Source organism: Cajanus cajan, chromosome 7 (assembly GCF_000230855.2).
Source record: "Cajanus cajan strain Asha chromosome 7, NIPB_CcT2T_4, whole genome shotgun sequence".
Taxonomy (NCBI): Eukaryota; Viridiplantae; Streptophyta; class Magnoliopsida; order Fabales; family Fabaceae; genus Cajanus; species Cajanus cajan.
Genome location: NC_138523.1, coordinates 23032512 through 23046465, shown reverse-complemented (window position 1 = coordinate 23046465; position 13954 = coordinate 23032512). Strand labels below are relative to the sequence as shown.

Here is a 13954-nt window from a genome sequence, read left to right as displayed (position 1 = left end):
TGTCTTTTGATATTATATGACAAATGGATATGCCTTGAATGAGTAAGATGTGATATTGTTAATCTATGTTATATATGTTTTGTTTGTGTTTGGCTATCTAGTATATATATTCCTACACTGTGAGCCGAGTGAGATGTTTTCTCACTCCCTTTTTCTTTGTGTTGTTTTTCTTTAACCGTTATACAGGTGATTATCAGCATGAGGCTGAGGATGTTGGTGGTGAAGCTTAGGCTTCTTTATGGGCTATGCTCTGATAGGACATGTGACATCGGGGTATAGATAAGATTAGATTAGGTTGTTAATGTTATTTTAAATTACTTTGAAAACTTTGAGATTTATTTCTTTGTAATTTCCGCTGATTATGTTTGTTAAAAATGTGATACTCTTTAAACATGTTTGATTATTAAAGTTATATTATTTAAATTTATTGATTTATGATATGCGGGGTAGAGGGTGTCACACTTATAGGACCTTAGTTAATGTGGTATGTGGCTATAATATAGAGGTCAAGTCAAGCTATACTGATTACAAGTGACCGCTGTTGATATATATGCGGGCAAAATCAAGGCAAACATAAATAAAGTGACCAATCGAATAACGTATAAGGTCAGGACTAAAATTCCTAACTAAGTATTGAAATAATATAGTATTTAGAGAGTAGTCAATGAGCTAATATCATATGTGGCTTAGTTATGCAAGCTAATGTCATGATAGGTTCACACCCAAGTTATTCTATCTTGGTAGGAATAATAAACTTCCTAATTTAAGTGGCAAAATCCGAGAAATCATGTGGATTGTTTTTGAATGCCATTATTGTGGAGAAAGTTGGAAAATATTGTGAGGTGATTAGGTTGTTTACCTTCTAAGATTGTTGAATGTCAGGTTGAGGTGCTAAAATTATGTTTCTATGTTGTTATGTTGTAAGCCATGATTATTTTTGTGGTTGTGTGGTTTACATATTGGTGTTGGTAGTATAGTTGTTTTATTTCTATACTTATTTAACGTTTATTCTTTTGAATACTAGCTTACCCTTACATACTTTTCTTATGGTGCGATTAGGAATATCTTACTTATATGGGAGTAAGTGTTGAGTCAGAAGAAATAATTTCCAGCAAGGTTTTGAATGAGACAAATATAATACATATTGTTATTTCTATCAAGTGTGTTAGTGTTTCAGAAAAATATAAGTACAGACAAAATGAAGAACAAAGCACACTACAAGAAAAATCAACATTATCTACGGAAAAAATCCGTAGATAATGATGAAAATCCGTAGATAACTGATAATTATCTACGGATTATCTACGGAAAAAAATCCGTAGATAATAAGGTCGTAGATAACGTTATCTACGGAAAATTTTCCGTAGATAACGTTATCTACGGATTTTATCTACGGATATAGAATTTATCTACGAATGCGTTTAGCTACGGAATTTATCTACGGATGCGTTTATCTACGGAAATTTCCGTAGGTAACTTATCTACGGAAATTTCCGTAGGTAACTTACCTACGAAAATTTCCGTAGATAAGTTACCTACGGAAATTTCCGTAGATAACTTACCTACGGAAATTTCCGTAGGTAACTTACCTTTCCACACCAATCTTTATAAATAGTTTTACCTGGTTAGAAATATTAATAAAATCACTTCTCAGGGAAAAAAGCATAAGCAGAGAGCTGATACGAATTACAGGGAAAATAAAATGGAAATGAAGTTTGGCTAATGTTTCAATACATGCAAGCTTTAATTGAGGGACCAATTCCCTGTACCGTTCCAACACTTCTTCAAAACCATGACAAAATCTATCATCATAACAGAAACTAAAAACTTCCTGGTCATTTGTTGATGCTGCCAATACGAAACCCACACACAATATAACTCATTAGCACATTAGACTAGGTTGATGAAATAAAAATGACAATCAAAGCCAAGGTCAGATACAAAAAGAGCAAGAGAATATAATAAAAATGTTTTCACAATTAAGAAAAAAGTGATTTATAATATAAGGATTTATTAACAAATATTTTGTTAATCTCTCTTACTCTTCTGTTGTATTCACATTTGTTTTCACTAAACATCCGAGCTGCTTCTGAATTTGCTGGAGAGTTAGGATTTGGGTCGCAAAGCAACGACTGCAATAGGAAATCCAGTTTCATGTGAACAGAAAATATTCAGAACAATGCAAAAAAAATGCATTCTATCAAAATGCTTACTAATTTGTTGAGTGATGGAATTAAAAATGAATACAATAAATTCTTATGGTTTTCTATTTAAGAAGGAAAAAATCTGACATTACAAAACAATGAAGTTATAAAAAATAAGGCCATATGAGCTCTTTCATAACTTCACAGAAGCATAAATTCAATGCCAACATTAATAGTCTTAAAGCAATGTCAAAAGATAGAGGATAACTAGGACCTGAATTGAGGTAAGTATTGCAGCTACATCATAAATTGGGCTCCATTGATTTTGTAAAATGTCCAAGCATATGCTTCCATCTGCGTAAATGAACTAGTCAAAAGCAAATAGTACTATTCTCTTGCAGATACACTGATCCATTGGAAGAAACTACGAAACAATATTGAAAACCAAGAACAAACACAACCACTTGGAATGATTATGTAAGCCAATTTTTTTTTTTATTTTGGTGTAGAATGTAAGCCAATATATTATGCACAATTACCATTTCAAGTAGTTATTCTTCATTCATGGTAAATAATTTCACAGTAAGTTCCACATTAGAAAGTCTCCAAAACTATTTGTTATGAGTCTTACAACTGGCACCATGGCACAGAAGCTAGGAGTCAAAAACAAAGAAATGTAGAGAAATTTTGGGTATTCTTATGGGTTAGGAGTTATGAAATTCGAGGAACTCTACTTTTATTATAAAAATTTCCCAAACAGAGACGGGTATAGAGAAAAGGACCACTTCATTCTTTGTTCATGTTATCACATAAAGTTTAGCATGTATTTATTAGAGAATGGATTTTTTTAAATATTTTAAAAAATATATGTATAGCTTAATTTAAATCAGGATAGAAGTAAACAACAACATATGTTTTATTTCCTAAATAACTTCTCTACGAGATGTTGCAGGAAGACAAAAATTCACCACCAACGAAGTTCAAAAAATGTTTCTCCAGGGAATTCCCAAATCCAAATTGATTTGGTGGATTTAAATAATGATTTTCAGTTCTGTTTAAAGTTGGATAGTAACCCTTAGGTGCTGAAACATAAATAGTTCAAGTGGTTGGCATTTCAATTTCATTATGTGATTGCAGGGTCCTATACATTTTGGCTCATAAAGAAGCGTAAAGTTGTGTGTAGGGTTTACTTATATTCAGTGTAACACAAGGTTGATTCAATTAATTTTCATGAAACTCAACCCACCAAGCCTTTATTACATATTTTATCTAGAATTAAAGGTTACAACCCAGCAATGTCACAACCACTTGGGTTATAATGAATTCTTCATGTTAGAATTGCATGTATGCATGCAACGCTAGAGGATAGAAGCCACGCATGAACAAAATAAATTAATTATAAGTGCTATAGCATAGGTACTTGCATTAAGTACAAAGAAGTAGCCTCTTTACTGCACCAAATATCAATACTAGACAATACAACACAAAAATAACACTTACGCAATAGAGACCAATTCCTTCAATCTCTCTAGATCTACAGCTTTTTTTAAAGGTGTCATCCCATAACGCTTTTGTTCCCTGGAAGCAAGCTATTTAGAAAGAGTAACTAAAATAAATAATGTTAATAAACATTAATTAAGTATCACTCACTTAATTTCATTTCTTCGCTAAATATCCTCCTCCTTTTTTTGTAATTTCTTCACCTTTTCCTCAACAAAAAAATCAATGGCACTCCCAACATCTTGATTGTTCATTCGCAATGCTCTTTTTGCATCAAGTTCAAAGAACCCCATGCTCATAACAAGTGATAGGGCTTCATCTGGCACTTGCAGCTGCAACAAAAACATGACATTGATTACAAGAGGAGAAAAGTACAAAATGTCTATTTGGCTGGACAGTTAAGTTCTTTCTCTTCCTTCTTTGAAAGATAAAAAGGGTGTAGGGGGCATACAAAAAAAAAAACACAGTCTATTTCAAAAAACCTGAAGCCAGAGGGATTTTCAATATCTACCGGTAGTGGTGTCTTTAAAATTTAAAATTAGTAATGCTGAATTCTGAATGTTATAGGAGCTTGAGCTTGAGTTGATCTTTATCTCATTGAAGTGCATCTTGTAAGACTATGTTATATGTCACAGCGACCAATAACCATAGCAATGAAACATGGAGACCAAAAAATAGAACAGAAGCATAAAATTTTGACTTTCTTTCTTCTACCCAATTAATTTTTCAAAATATGCTATAATACTTTAATCACACCTGGACAAATTTTGCTCTTGCAAAGCCCAATGCTTTTCTTGATTTCTCCAACTGCCCAGTATGATATGCCACCACCCCTTCAAGCAGCTCTACTCTCAAATGCCTGTGAATGAAGGCAAATTAATCAGCTTACAAGTTGAAGAAGCTCTATAAGCTAAAACTAGTTTATGCATACATTAAAAATAAGACTTTGCAGAAGCTAATAAGAAAAATGGAACCCTAGGCCCGCTGAAGGACTCCAAGGTGCTGCTCATGCCGCTGGTGGTGGGCCGGTTCACCTGGACCACGGGCTCGAACTTGGAGAAGCCGTGGGCCTGGTAGAGGGGAATCTGGTCGGACTCAGGCCCGCGAAAGGATGGGGCGGTGTTGTCGTAGGACGGGGCAGCATCCTCGGTGGAATCGAAGGTGTCGAGCCAGACGAGCGACTTCTTCCAGGGATCTCGAATCTCGACTGCGAAGCGGCCCCAGGGGCGCTTCTTGATGCCGTGAAAGCGCGTCTCCTTGGGCAGAGGGTGGTGGTGGGCGGCGACGGCTCTCCCTCGGTGCATCTGGGTGTGGAGGGTGCAGAGAGTGGTTGTTGGGAGGAAGAGCAAGAACCACCAGGACGGTAGGTTTATTGCTCTTCTACAAGAACCATCAGGACAAGAGGAATGGGTTTGGGTGATGTGGCAGAGGAAGGCAAGGGAGTCAGAGGGAGAGGCAGCAACGACGGTGTAGGAGTGGAGGAGGGAGTTGGGGAAGCGAGGGTTGGAGGAGGAGGTTTGGGGATTTGAAGAGAGGGAGAGGAGGAGGGGGTTGGTGTTTGTTTGGAGGGAGAAGGGGTTAGGGTTCGCGATTGCGGAGCAGAATGAATGAGTAGGGTTTTTAGTTTTTACACTCCATTTCTTCCCCTTATTTATTTATTTATTTGTTTTATATTGTACATTACCCTTCTAGTACTGTAATAATTTTGATTGTTTAGGGCTAATACGTGGAAATAATTTTTCTTCCAGTAAAAAAACTAAACATATGACTCTCTCTCTATATCATGTTAGGGATGATAATAAGTTAATTCATACTTGGAATATATATATATGATTTAGTATTTATTATGAATTTTCTATAGGTCTAACCTTTTTAAAAATTTAGTCTATCTTAATAAAAGTCTATTATATATTAATGATATTAATAAATTTAACTTTTTAAAAAAATTAACAAATTTATTTTCAAATATATTATTACGAGTATTTTTTAATTTACGTGATAAAAATATATTTTTCCTCGTTATCATTAAACAGGTTTCCCGTAAACATGATCAAAACATTTTTATTTTATCTCTTTCTCATAAACAGGTTTTCCGTAGAAACCCATAGAGCACTTTAATACATATCAAAACATGATCATTCTCAAAATCAACCACATATCTACACATCACATCCAACAAGAAGCCCAACAGAATAATCAAAAGGCAAAATAGAAAACGTTCAGAACGGCCTGTTCCAAAACTAGAACGGCCCGTTTTAAAATCACATTTTACCTGCAACGCCCATATTTGGAATGGCCTATTCCCAAATCTAAACGGCCCGTTCTGGCTTCGCATTTTACTCATATAATCATGTGTTGGAACGACCCATTCCAATCTACAAGGCATCAGATGAAGAGATCAAATGAAGCCAAGCCTAGCACAAGAAAGAAAATAATGAAGCCTCAAATGATACAAGACCACAGATGATGGATATACATAAGATGAAAGGATGTTCCAGACGTAATAAAGTATTCCATCTTCACAAATTGACCAGTCGAAAAGAAAAGTCAAAGTCTACCTCTCAGACAGAGACTTAAATTCTAGACGCAAACAGAGAATATTGAGAAACGTATGAAGTCCACTAAGTCACAACAAGGAATATTGCTTATCACCCACACTATTAGAAGAACACATGAAGTCATCAAAAACATGAGGAGAGAGAAGAAAAATGGACTAGCATGTATCCACAAGTCAAAGTTGCGTGTGTCAGAGCAAGTACACCTACCTTTCAGAAAAAGACAATGCCTTTGCAGCTACAATGGCAGGAAAAGTATAGATATACCTAGGTTATGATTGAAGTCAGACATAAAAGTAAACAAACGGTACAAAAGACTTCACGTAACACAGATTCGGCAAGCAAACATTTAATCCTAGATCAAATACATTAAATGCAAGATCCACGAAGTATGGACGAACTAAACAAGAACATCAAATGATGGTTAGTCAAGGAACAAGACTAGGTATGATCAAAAGCCAAAAGAACATTCAACAAATACTAGACAAAAGGCAAAAATAAGGCTAAATCTAAAACAAGACAAAAGTGGGTTAAGCATCACATGAAGTCCATACAAACATCAAATGAAGCCTAATGGTCAACTTAGTTGAAGAATAATCAAGGCAAGGCACATCATGAGAATCAGACAAACCAAGCCAAATAAATAGATAAAGTATGATATGTGTGCCAGACGAATATAAGTCTAATATCAGACGAAGGTGTGTCAGGGTCAACATCAAGCACAACATAAGAAATCAGACGAAGCATTGGTCAAAGATCAGAAGAAAGTTAACTACGCATCAGACGAAGGACAACACAAACTGAAAGATATTCCAGACAAAAACAAAGTTTGTCCATCTATAATGTTGACCAGACCAAAAGAGAGTCAAAGCATTAACGTCAAATGCTCAGACAAAGATCAAGACTTGAGACGCAAATGGACTAACAGGCACAAACGAAGACTGCCATGCAAGCATTTGAAGAACCATGTCTCCAAGGACAACTTAGGCATTGTCTACAATCGTATAAAAGCTCTCAATATGGTTGTGCGAGTAAAAGATGAAAAGAAGAAAGAGAAAATCAAGCGTAGAAGCAAAAGCACGCATGTGTCAGAAAAAGTACATTACTTTTTCAGATAAGGACAACACTCTATAGCTACGCGACCAGAAAAGGACAAAAAGGTTCTTAGATCTCAGCTAAAGTCAGACACAACAGCTAATAAACGTAGAAGACTTCACGCAAGGTCTATAAATAGGAAGCAACATTTAATGCAAGATCTTAAGCATTAAATAAGAAGATCAAACTATTCATGAACGGCTATTTTCTGCTTCAATGGACACTTGCAACGGGAAAATTTTACAAGACTATATATATGTCACTACATCAAACCTGAAAAGGTTGGCTTTAGAGAAATAAGCAAAGAGTGATACCAACCCCACGAAGCAATAAAACCAGAGATAGAGCTTATAGAGTCAAATCTACAATGATGTATTTATCTCTATAGACTAAGGAGTTCTAAGTGTAACTTAGGAACATGAACCTTAGTGAGTGTAGAAATATATGTATCCTCTCTGTGAGAGTAAACCACACACTCAATCCTTGTAAACACTACAAGAATTTCGCGGATTAGCGAGGGATATAAACCCAAGCTATTTGCTCGCTAATTAGCGAGGGACCAGCGAGGGACACATTTCCTCTCAAATCCCTCGCTAATTAGCGAGAAAATAGCTTGGGTTTATATCCCTTGCTAAATTCCCTCGCTAAATAGGAACATTTTGCGACCAACCTTTATCTCCTCGCAAATCCGTCGCTGAAGTTAGTGCTTATTTAGCGAGGAACTTAGTCCCTCGCAAATCCCTTGCAAATCCCTCGCCAAATTATGAGACAAAATAAAAAAATAATTTTTCATCTAGCGAGGGAGTTTTTGTGTCGCAAATCCCTCGCCAATGAGTTATAAGTATATCCCTCGCAAATACCTCGCAAAGCCTTCGCAAATTAGTGAGGGAAAAGTTTTTTTCGCTAATCCCTCGCAAATTTAGAGAACAGGACCCTCACAACTTGTTATTAACTCCTTCGCAAATTTAGAGAATAAATCCCTTGCAAATTGCTTTATGGTGTGTTTGGATGACGTATTTTACAAATTCAAGAAATTTTAAATTCTTGGTATTTGAATTACTTTGATTTCAATTTCTATCATTCTTAAAATATTTTGTTTGGATAAGTCAATTCACATTTCTCAAATTTTAAATTATTAGGTTGGAAATGATAATTTGATTCCACCATGGTAAAATTGATTTTAAAAATATATTTATATGTTGAGAATTTTTAAATTAAATTTTATAAAAATAAATATTAGCTAATTTTTAAATATTTAATAATTTTAAAAATTAATATTAGATAATATTTAATAATTTTAAAAATATTTTTAAATATTCAATAATTAAAAACATGAAGAGATAAGAGATAAGATAGAATAGGTTAAAACCCTTATTTGGTCCCTCATAATATTTTTTGTTTCAATTTAGTCCCACTTTAATTTTTGGTTTCAATTTGGTCTCTAATAATTTAAACTATTGCAATTTGGGACTTCCATCTAAATAATTTAAACGGAGTTAACTGTTGGCCACGTGGATGCTAGGTGGATGCCACGTAGATGCCACGTAGATGATGCCAAATTTCTTGAATACACCTGGAACCAGAACGACTCGTTCTGATTGTACAGTTATGTGTTAATTTTGCCTCTAGAACGGACCGTTCTGAATCCAGAACGCCCCGTTCTAAAACCAGAATGACCCGTTCTAAAATCAGAACGTCCCGTTCTGGTTTCAGAACGGCCCGTTCCGATTGCAAAATTAACACATAACTGTACAATCAGAACGGGTCGTTCTGGTTTCAGAACGGGGCGTTCTGGTTTAAGGTGTATTCATGAAATTTGGCATCCACGTATGCATCTACGTGGCATCCACGTATGAAATTTGGCATCCACGTGGCCAACAGTTAGTTCCGTTTAAATCATTTGGACGAAAGTCCCAAATTGCAATAATTTAAATTATTAGGGACCAAATTGAAACCAAAAATTAAAGTAAGACTAAATTGAAACAAAAAAATATTATCAGGGACCAAATAAGGGTTTTAACCGATAAAATATATAAGTGAAATAAGAAGAAAAAAAAATATGAAGAATTTCAAATTCTTACTTTCTTGAGAGAATTTGAAATTCTACTGTTTTAAGAAATTTCACAAATGCTTGAATTTTAAATTCCTTATAAATTCTCCATCCAAATAAGATATTTCACCTTAAAGAATTTGAAATTATTTAAATAAATGAATTACGCCATTTAAATTCTCCATCCAAACACACTATAGTAGTGTGTTTGGATGGATAATTTAAGTGGAGTAATTCATTTATTTGGAGAATTTCAAATTCTTTGAGGTGAAAGAAGTTGTTTGGATGAAGAAATTATAAAGAATTTGAAATTCAAGTATTTGTGAAATTTTTTAAAATAGTAAAATTTCAAATTCTCCCAAAAAAGTAAGAATTTGAAATTCCTCATATTTTTTTTCTTTTTATTTTACTTATATATATTTTATCTTATTTGTTATCTCTTCATTTTTTAATTGTTGAATATTAAAATTTTTTAAAATTATTAAATATTATCTAATATTAATTTTAAAAATTATTAAATATTATTATCTAACATTATCTATTAAATAAAATTATTGATTAAAAGATAAAGTATATACAAATTTTTAGACTTAATTTATTGAATAAGAAATTCAATATATAACGTAATCACATTCATTAAATAACTCTTTTAAGAGTTACTTTTGAAGTAACTGAATTTTCACTCATATATATTTTTTAAACCCCCCCCCCACACACACACATATATATATATATATATATATATCATAAATGTTAAATATAATTTATATGTTTACAATATGAATTTAGTCCATGTATGTTTTGTTTTCTTAATTTTGATAATTTAAAATATTTTTGTTTATTTTGATTTAGATATGAATTTAGTCTTTGTAAGTTCATGTTTTCTCAATTTTAGTTCTTATAAATTTTAATTTATTTTTATCTTTATAAATATGTATTTTTCAAATTTTAGTTCTTTAAATATATATTATAATTTTCTTTCACTTCAGTTCATGTAACTTTGTACTAACAACTAAAAATTAGAAAGAAAAAAATATAAAATTATACTGACTAAACTTTGAAAAAAATAGTATAAATATTGAAACTGAAATTGAGAAAGGATAATCCTATAAGGATAATCCTATAAGGATTAAAAATAATTTTAAAAAATTGGAAGGATCAACATTAAAAACCTCTAAATTAATATTTAGCTTATATTTCATATATAATATTTGAAAAATTAAAGTAAGCATAAATTTTATATATATATATATATATATATATATATATATATATATATATATTAGTCAATTTTATCAAGATATTTGTTAATTATCTTATTGTATATAAAGGAAGTTTTTTTTCTAAACATGTATCACGATTTTTTCAAAAACTTTTTTGTTCAACATGTTTTTTTTACTCCATCTTTTTAATAAATTTAATTTAATTTACCTTCTCTCCATAACTCTCTCTCTCTCTCTCTCTATATATATATATATATATAGAGAGAGAGAGAGAGAGTGTGTGTGTGAGAGAGAGAGTTATGGAAAGAAGGAAAATTAAATTAAATTATATATATATATATATATATATATATATATATGTGTGTGTGTGTGTGTTTTTTTTTTTCTTTTCAATAAACATAACTCTACTTTCTTCTCTTTCGCCACATTAGTATGTCATAATACTTTTCGTTTTTATAAGTTTTTTGTTCCAAATATTATTTTATTTTTATACAATTGTAATTTTAGTACATTTATATCATATATAAATAAATCTTACATGAAAATTTTATTATAATGTTGTGAAAATAAATACTACTTTCTAAAGTATGTATTTTAATGTATTTTTTATAATTAATAAATATTGCATGATTGTGTAGAGAAAAAAAATACACTTACTTTTTCTATAAAAAAAAGCAATATTAATATTATAAGAGGTAAAAGTAATAAATGCATGAGATTTAAAACAAAACTAATTGCATAGAGTAAATATTTCACTTTATTTTAAATTTTTTTCAAATACAAGTATTTTATTATTTTTAAAACTAAAACAACAACTTAATTATTACTTTGGAATTTAAAATAATATCATATTAGAATTGCAATAGTATATCTTTTTGTATATCTTTATCGTATTATTTCTATTTAATTTATTGTTTTTTATTTATAGTTTAAATTAAATTCATTTATAAAGATAAAAGTTATTTAAATTTATCAAATAAAAATTTTAAAATACTTGTATTTAATAATATAATATGTTTAAAAAATTATATTGACTAATATTTTTTATACTTATATAAAATAAATGAAAAAAGAGTTATTACTACTTTATTTTTTTAGTTTCCCTCCAACCCTAAGAGTCAAATTTCCTTCTTCAAATTTCAGAAACCAACCTCACGAAGAGGAGGTGAAAGGTAAGGTGAAGAGGAGGTGAAGAGGAGGTGAGTGTGGCTTGAACGTTTCGGAGCGTGAGCGTGAGTGTGGCTTCCCCTTGAACGGATTAAAAACCCAGGAAATATTGTTTTTTATGCTCTAAATTCAATTGATCTGAGTCAGACTTTAAAAATATATGCGCTGGCATGTGGATGGTGTAACACCCCAGCAACCCGCATGTGGATATTGTCCGCTTTGGCCGCGCGTCCACACAAGGAAGGTATCCACACCCATATATATGGCATGCTTCGTTCTCCTTCCTAACCGATGTGGGACTTCACAATCCACCCCCCTCAAGGGAGTCCAGCGCCCTCGCTGGCACACCGGCCCGGGTCCAGGCTCTGATACCAAATGTAACACCCCAGCAACCCGCATGTGGATATTGTCCGCTTTGGCCGCAGCCCTCACGGTTTTGCTTCTGGCAATGGCACGCATGCCACCCCAAAACGCGTCCACACAAGGAATGTATCCACACCCATATATATGGCATGCTTCGTTCTCCTTCCTAACCGATGTGGGACTTCACAATCCACCCCCCTCAAGGGAGTCCAGCGCCCTCGCTGGCACACCGGCCCGGGTCCAGGCTTTGATACCAAATGTAACACCCCAGCAACCCGCATGTGGATATTGTCCGCTTTGGCCGCAGCCCTCACGGTTTTGCTTCTGGCAATGTCACGCATGCCACCCCAAAACGCGTCCACACAAGGAAGGTATCCACACCCATATATATGGCATGTTTCGTTCTCCTTCCTAACCGATGTGGAGGGGAGTATTGTAACACCCCAATTTTCAAAAAGGTTATTATTATTATTATTATTATTAGATGGTATTTGGTCATAATTATTTTAATAATTATAGAGGAATATTATTTTGTACGTTTTAAATAATTATTATTTTGGACAATTATTTTGTACGTATTAAATAAGTATTTTTATTAGCATTTTTAAATAAATATTTATATGTTTTAAGAGAAGGTTGATTTTATATGATATTTTTTTATTGAAATTATATTATTATATTTAGGGTCAGAAATATATTATTATTATAGAGAAAAAATATTTTATAATATACATGTATTTATTTTATTTAATTATTTTGAGGAAAATTAGAAGTGGGTTAGAAGAGAAGGAAAATGGGTTGGGTTGACCCAGTCCAATGGATTAATTTTAAGAAAGAAGTCAGGTGGTGTTAACCCTATCTGCCTCATTTGCGTTCTGAAGGGTTAGGGAAAAAAGAGGAGAAACAAAGAGCTCTAAGGAAGAGTACTCAGGAACGATCTTAGATCACACCAAGATCATTCATCTTCTGTTCATCCAGGTACGGGGGAGATGGGTTTCTTCATATGTGAATATAGGGGCGTTCGGGTAGTGAGGGCAATCCCTAAGTCCCTCTAGGAACTCTATTTAAAATTCTGAATGATTATCTGTGCAATCGATGTTCTAAATTCTTAATTCATTTGGAAGAACTTATTTCTTGAATTGTCTTTGAATTCCATTGGGGCTTTCTTGTTAATTCTTTATCCTTAAATTTGATGACTTGAATTTTATGTGTTAAGAAGAGTTTAGATTTTTTTTTTGTAAAACCAATGGAAACCAATTTTTGAGGCTTGAGATGTGTATGGACTGATTTGGAACGTATGAAGAATATAAATGGAGTTAAACTGAACCAACGGGGTGTAGAAGTAGTGAAAATTGGTAAAAACCGTGTTGAAACTCGTAAAACGCAGGTTTAATTTCACAGAGGGGAGTCTGGGCAGAGATTTGGGCGCTCAGCGCCAGTTTTGGGCGTCGGGCGTCGGGACCCCACATACGTTTGTAATTTTGCGATATCTTTCTGTGTAGTTATCCAAATCGAGTGCCGTTTGTTTTGTTAGAAACTAGACATCTGGGGCTACCATTTAGACACACGAATCGTGTAAAAATATTAATATTTGATCAAGTTATGTGAGTTGCAATTTGAGCCTTCCAATCTGTGTGCGAACCACAACATCAATTTTTGTGAGCCCTGAATGGTAACCTAAACGACTTTATTAGGATTTGTGTTCTTCATGAAAGTTGTAGATATTGATGTTAGGATTCTAATGGAGTTGGGATCACTTAGAAATGATATGTATATCTCGAGTTATGGTTAAATTATTAACTGAATGTCATAGATATTGTGATGTGTGTGAAGAATTATGTGAAAATTGTGGTCTAT

At 33.0% G+C, this 13954-nt stretch overlaps 1 non-coding gene across 2 annotated transcripts; it reads right to left on the bottom strand.

Moving 5' to 3' along the window:
- Positions 1–1694: 1694 nt before the first annotated feature.
- LOC109799805 (uncharacterized) lies at positions 1695–4881 on the bottom strand. Of its 2 annotated transcripts, XR_014427704.1 has the most exons (6): positions 4401–4881; positions 3795–3976; positions 3645–3722; positions 2419–2498; positions 2043–2132; positions 1695–1848 (listed from the first exon to the last, which is right to left on the bottom strand). It is a non-coding gene; the product is annotated as an uncharacterized LOC109799805 (transcript). The 2 variants fall into 2 exon arrangements; XR_014427703.1 differs by having other exon boundaries at positions 1695–2132.
- Between the last annotated feature and the right edge of the window lie 9073 nt (positions 4882–13954).